Raw genomic sequence first — 6,419 nt, forward strand, 5'->3', positions numbered from 1 at the left:
TGCCACACACTAGCTGGTTCTTCCAAATAAAATGGCTGTAACAAGCATGACTGTTATTCGTTATTGGAATTTAAAGCTGTGAGCCCTGTAATGTCATTCCACCACGCCAAATAAAATGGATGTAACAAACATGACTGTTCTTCATTATAGGAATTTAAAGCTGTGAACCCTGTAATGTCATTCCATCACGACAAATAAAATGGCAGTAACAAGCATGACCGTTCTTCGTTATAAGAATTTAACGCTGTGAGCCCTGTAAAGTCATTCCACCACGTCGCCATATTTTTGCTACCTGAAAACTTGCTCAGTGAAATATGAGCCATTTGAAGTGTTTGTATGGTTGGAACAGAAGAATTGTTTGTGGTAGCTGTAGATAAATATGGAATAGGCTGAGTAGTCGTATTTGATGATGATGATTGTGTTATTTCCGGATACAAAGTTAGCCTTGGTGGTGGCGATGTCGACGGTGGTGGCGGTGGCGGCGATGTTGACGGCGATGTCGATGCAGTGGCGATGGTGATGATGATGTCGACGGTGATGGCGATGTCAACGGTGGTGGCGATGTCAATGGTGATGACGATGTCGATGGTGACCACAATGCAGCTATGTCTGTGTGAACTTGCCACAGTTTATCCCTATAGTTTTTATTATTTATTAATTTTTTCAGTACATGATCGATATCCACATTTGGAATAACAGAAAACGTGATAAGACAGCAGTATTAAAGGGACATTCCTGAGTTTGCTGCATTGCAAGATGTTTCCGACTAATAAAATATTTCTACGATTAAACTTACATATTAAATATATTTTCTTGTTTCGAATATCAGTGTCTGTATATTCAATGTGTTTCTGGTTGTCTTAATATTTGTAAGAAGCCCAAACTGGATTTTGTTTTCAAATAATTTTGTACGTACGAAAAAATAATATTTTACGAAATAAAAGGAAATTTAACCTAATACAAATATTAGAATGATCAGAAATACTTTTAATATACAGCCACTAATATTTTATGCAGAATTTTTTTTTATTTGATATGTAATTACAATCGTTAAAATGTCTCTTTTAGTCGATAACATCTTAAAAATTGCAGCAAACTCAGATATGTCTCTTTAAAGATTCATTCATATAATTATCACCAATATTAACCTTAGTATCAACAATGTACTACTATTCTTGTCTGTTCTATATAAATATAACTCACATAGTCAAATAAAAACTAAGTAGGCCTTCAAACTTTTTTATAATAATAAATTATGAATTTTTCCTTTACAAGCAAATCATTTCTCCAAATTATCTGTAAACCCAGTTATTTTCCCACAAAAAAAATCAATTACCTGTGTATCATGAAATTATTTTGCCAATTTAAAATAATATTTGTCATTTAGGTTTTTAAATTCCCAGTAAGCTACAGTAGTTTGGTGGTTGCCAGAGTTAGCCCCAAAACCTATAGTTGACTGGGGTTGCTCCGTTCACTGGTAAGGATCGTTGCATCTCCACCATTTATAATCTAGTGTGGTCTGCTAACATGAAGTGTATGTAACTTGTGGTATGACGTCCCACGAGACTACGCCAGCAAATGTACCACATTACACAGTTGTTTTTGTTCTGGCCACTGCAGTTATCTGCATTAAGTTCGAGGTGCATTTCACCAATTCCATAGTTCTCCAGGAAGTGGTGTAGGAGGCTGATGACAGCATTTGCGCCCTTGTTTCGTCAATCAAATCATTTATCTGACATGTTATTCCTTCTGCATGTATACCGAACACCTGGCACTCCCACTTCCTTGGATCGGCAGGATAGTGCACCTGTTGTGTATAATCGAAGGAGTAGTTAAAGTGTATGTCCTTTGAGTTTGGTCTTGATGGTTCCAACCTAGAAATTCCGTATGTTGCGGCTGTTGTTTTGGCATCACTGCACTTGGCTTGATAAAACGATCGTTCGACTATAGCAAGAAGAGGGTCCGTTCTTGTTTGTTCAATACCTCTCCATTTGGATTTCTCATCTACATTCACCTGAAGGACATGAAACAATAAAAACTCTTAGAAGTATGGAACGAGTGTGGCACAATCTCCAGCGAAGTTTAGTATAAACCTGGTCACATTTCGAATATCCTCCGGTGCATGTTTGCTATTGGAACGTCCACCTACAAAAATAATATAAAAAAACAAAACAAAAAAACAATAAGATCGATCGCTGTGATCTTCAGATAGGCACCTACATGGAGAAAAATAAACTGATTATTAGGTATTCTCTCGTACTCACTCCAAATATACCTGAAAGAAAATAATAAAATTAGCATGTAAACATTTATGCCCATTACCTTTTCTTTTTAAGCATGCTTAAAACTATAAAAGAATAAATGTATAAACATTTTTTCACTAACCTGATTTTTTTACTCTTGGAACCAAGCCTTTTTCCTCATAGTGACGCTTGATTTTCGTTAACGTGTCCCTTGAGGTTTCCATTAGATACATCCATGTGTCTCGACATATCCGTGTGTGACCCATGAAGATCAGTTTTCATCTTTATATAAGGAAATATTATATATTTCATATATGGTCCTTAACCTTTTTGGAGGAGTATATATACATTATAAATACTAACATTCATTTGGAACACACACACACACACACACACACACAATTTTCAAACATCTGGCAGGAGATTTATTCCGGCCTCAGACCTTTATCAAAATTACAGTTCTTCATATATGGCTATTATTTAGAATGTTATTGTGGTCATTATAATAAATGACCAGCGTCGTGGTTAGGCCATCGGTCAACAGGCTGGTAGGTACTGGGTTCGGATCCCAGTCGAGGCATGGGATTTGTAATCCAGATACCGACTCCAAACCCTGAGTGAGTGCACCGCAAGGCTCAATGGGTAGGTGTAAACCACTTGCACCGACCAGTGATCCATAATTGGTTCAACAAAGGCCATGGTTTGTGCTATCCTGCTTGTGGGAAGCGCAAATAAAAAAAATCCCTTGCTGCTAATCGGAAAGAGTAGCCCATTAAGTGGCGACAGCGGGTTTCCTCTCTCAATATCTGTGTGGTCCTTAACCATATGTCTGACGCCATATAACCGTAAAGAAAATGTGTTGAGTGTGTCGTAAAATATGTTTATTTTTATTTTTTATAATAAATGTTCAACTGAGTTGAGTATTTTGGCACTGTATTACATGGGGCTGGACATAGCCCAATGGACATTGGTAAACCACTCGCCTGCTGCGTGGTCAGTCTAGGATCGATCCCTGTTGGTGGACCCATTGGTCTATTTCTCGTTCCGACCAGTTCACCATGACTGATACATCAAAGGCCGTGGTATGTGCTATCGTGTCTGTGTGATGATGCATATAAAATATCTCTTGCTACTAATGGAACAAATGTAGCGGGTTTCCTCTCTAAGACGGTTTTCTTTAGTGGTGTCGTTAAACAAAACAAAGTATTATCAGTACTATATATTTGTTTTATATTTTCATGTACCTATAGAGTTGATCTACGTGTGTATGTAATATTATTTTCTGCTAGAAAGTGTTCTATACTTTATGCCTTCCTCATCCCCCCCCCCCCCCCCCCCCCAAGTTATAAAATAATAATTTGATGAACAAAATTAGACTTATAGGAGAAGATCTACGGTATTTGCATTGTAATATATTTATGTGTTTATTATGTGTGGAACACGGAAGTTGAATGTATTCATATTTATATTCATATTTTGATATTTTGTGACTATATATACTTTAATGCACATGTGATATATTTGTGATTTGGTGGTTTATTGTATTCATCTAAAATGATTTTTATATAATATTGTTAATAAATTTTACTCTGTGAAAAGTGTTTGTTATACATGTATGTTTATTTATTTATAATTTTAACTACTTATGCAGGGTTGAAAATTAAGATATTGACAGAGGAAACCTTCTGTCGGCACTTCATGGGCTACTCTTTTCGATTAGCAGCAAGGGATCTTTTATGTGCACCATCCCACAGACCAGGTAGTACATACCACGACCTTTGATATACTGCACTGGCTAGAACGAGAAATGGCCCAACGGGCCCAATGGGCCCACTGACGGGGATCGATCCCAAACCGACCGCGCATCGAGTGAGCACTTTACCACTGGGCTACATCCCGCCTCTAGATGTTTACTGGGAAAATATAATTCGCATATTTATAAACAATCAATTCAGTAATTAAATAAATGAAATATAATGAACTTGCCCCTCGACACTGACATTCATTAATAAACTGTAAGCAGGTCGTAGTTAGTTATGGCGTCTTCTCGACTCTGCCCCTATAGCCTCGTTTTGGATACGACCTTGGAATGGGTGAGTGGACTGAGTGCTTGGTTACAAATACCTCCTATTAAGCTCGAAAATACTTTAAAAGAAAGAAAAAACATTTAGCTGGTAAAATGTAACATATTGGTTAGCTGGGTGTTTCTGAACTAGTAACTGTCTTTGCATACCGAGCACAAAAGAAACGGAAAAAAATACGAACACCATGTTCATAATCCTATAGTCTAAATGAATCACCTCTGATATTAGTTGAAACAGAAATTATCTTTTAAATATATATTTGAAATGACAATATGTAAATATTTCAGCGTTTTCTGTTTATCACATCATTGTAAAGCAAACTATTTTATTATTATTTTGCTCCATGCACTTCTTTTGTCACTTACCGGCCTCGGTGGCGACGTGGTTAGGTCATCGGTCTACAGGCTGGTAGGTACTGGGTTCGAATCCCAGTCGAGGCATGGGATTTTTAATCCAGATACCGACTCCAAACCCTGAGTGAGTGCACCGCAAGGCTCAATGGGTAGGTGTAAACCACTTGCACCGACCAGTGATCCATAACTTGTTCAACAAAGGCCATGGTTTGTGCTATCCTGCCTGTGGGAAGCGCAAATAAAAGATCCCTTGCTGCTAATCGGAAAGAGTAGCCCATGTAGTGGCGACAGCGGGTTTCCACTCAAAATCTGTGTGGTCCTTAACCATATGTCTGACGCCATATAACCGTAAATAAAATGTGTTGAGTGTGTCGTTAAATAAAACATTTCTTTCTTTCTTTTTTGTATAAAAGGTACTACTATGAGAATGAGGTATCACCGTATATTTCAACATGTATGAAGGTTTTGTATTGATATTACTTTGATACGTATTTGTGTGTTTGTTCATATGTGACTATATGCTCCAGAGAATGAAAGAAAGAAAGAAATATTTTATTTAACGGCTCATACAACACATTTCAATTATGGTCACAGTTAAATGCGCGCGCACCCCCCCCCCCCACACACCCTCACACACACACAGACAGACACATACATATATTTATGAATCACAAGTTAATAATCACGGTCCATATAAAACATTGGATTCACAATACATATATTCAGAGTACATACATTATAAAATATGCACACAAATCCTAATACATATACCTATCTTGTGTGTGATAAAGAGTCGACAATATGGCTGACAAGAACCACACACTGTCAAACTATCAATGTTTATCTTGTGTGTGATAAAGAGTCGACAATATGGCTGACAAGAACCACACGCTGTCAAACTATCAATGTTCAAGAACACAAAATCACAACCACCTGTCAAATACTGAAATAGAAAAATATTTACTGCATGAAAGGAACCACCTACTCTGAGAATGAATGACTGTTTAACGACACCCCAGCACGAAAAATACATCGGCTATTGGGTGTCAAACTATGGTAAATGGAAAAAACTAAAGTGATGATCAACATCATATAAAAATTCAACAGTTAAATAAAAACAGTGTAAAGGACTGTGTAAAAATACAAATATTACAGAGATATAATTAAAATTTAGAATAAAACTCAGTATGACGTAAAAATTGCAATAAAAGTTCTGGATGGAATCGAAAGGATTCCATCACAGTTCGTGGTCCAAATATATCTTTTCGAATTTCTTTCAGAAACTGTCACTCCACCAAAATGTGACGCACACTCAGAGTACACTGACAGTGCTCACACTGAGGTGGAGGATCTTTCTTTAAGATAAATGAATGCGTCAAGTAAGTATGACCGATGCGGGCACGACACAAGACTATTTCATCCTTCCTGCACTGCCTATAGGAGGACTGCCACTCTCCCAAGTCTGGCTTGATAGCATGAAGCCTGTTCGCAACCTCACCGTCCCAATCACGTTGCCAAGTCGAAAAGATAAATTTGTTGATACACCTACTCCGAGATGAAGCATACTATTAATAGTAATTCAGAACCAATATTATTCAGTTACTTTCAGTTAGCTCTGTCATTCCTTTAAAAACTATCAGTATGTGCTTTGAAACGAATCATGTTTTGAATTATGTTAACACCATCAAATGTAATAAGATGTTAATTTAATTGCTTCACATATGACACATAAGATCATA

The 6,419-nt window shown here is 37.1% G+C and overlaps 1 long non-coding RNA gene across 3 annotated transcripts; it reads right to left on the reverse strand.

Annotated features, from left to right (window-relative positions):
• Nucleotides 1–1,223: 1,223 nt before the first annotated feature.
• On the reverse strand, nt 1,224–5,795 carry LOC121373752. 3 transcript variants are annotated; one of them, XR_005958124.1, is made up of 4 exons: nt 5,452–5,795; nt 4,244–4,388; nt 2,386–2,525; nt 1,224–2,014 (listed from the first exon to the last, which is right to left on the reverse strand). It is a non-coding gene; the product is annotated as an uncharacterized LOC121373752 (long non-coding RNA). The 3 variants fall into 3 exon arrangements; XR_005958123.1 differs by lacking the exon at nt 5,452–5,795 and having other exon boundaries at nt 4,244–4,796; XR_005958122.1 differs by lacking the exons at nt 4,244–4,388; nt 5,452–5,795 and having other exon boundaries at nt 2,386–2,875.
• Nucleotides 5,796–6,419: the final 624 nt, after the last annotated feature.

Source organism: Gigantopelta aegis, chromosome 5, assembly GCF_016097555.1.
Source record: "Gigantopelta aegis isolate Gae_Host chromosome 5, Gae_host_genome, whole genome shotgun sequence".
Classification (NCBI taxonomy): Eukaryota; Metazoa; Mollusca; class Gastropoda; order Neomphalida; family Peltospiridae; genus Gigantopelta; species Gigantopelta aegis.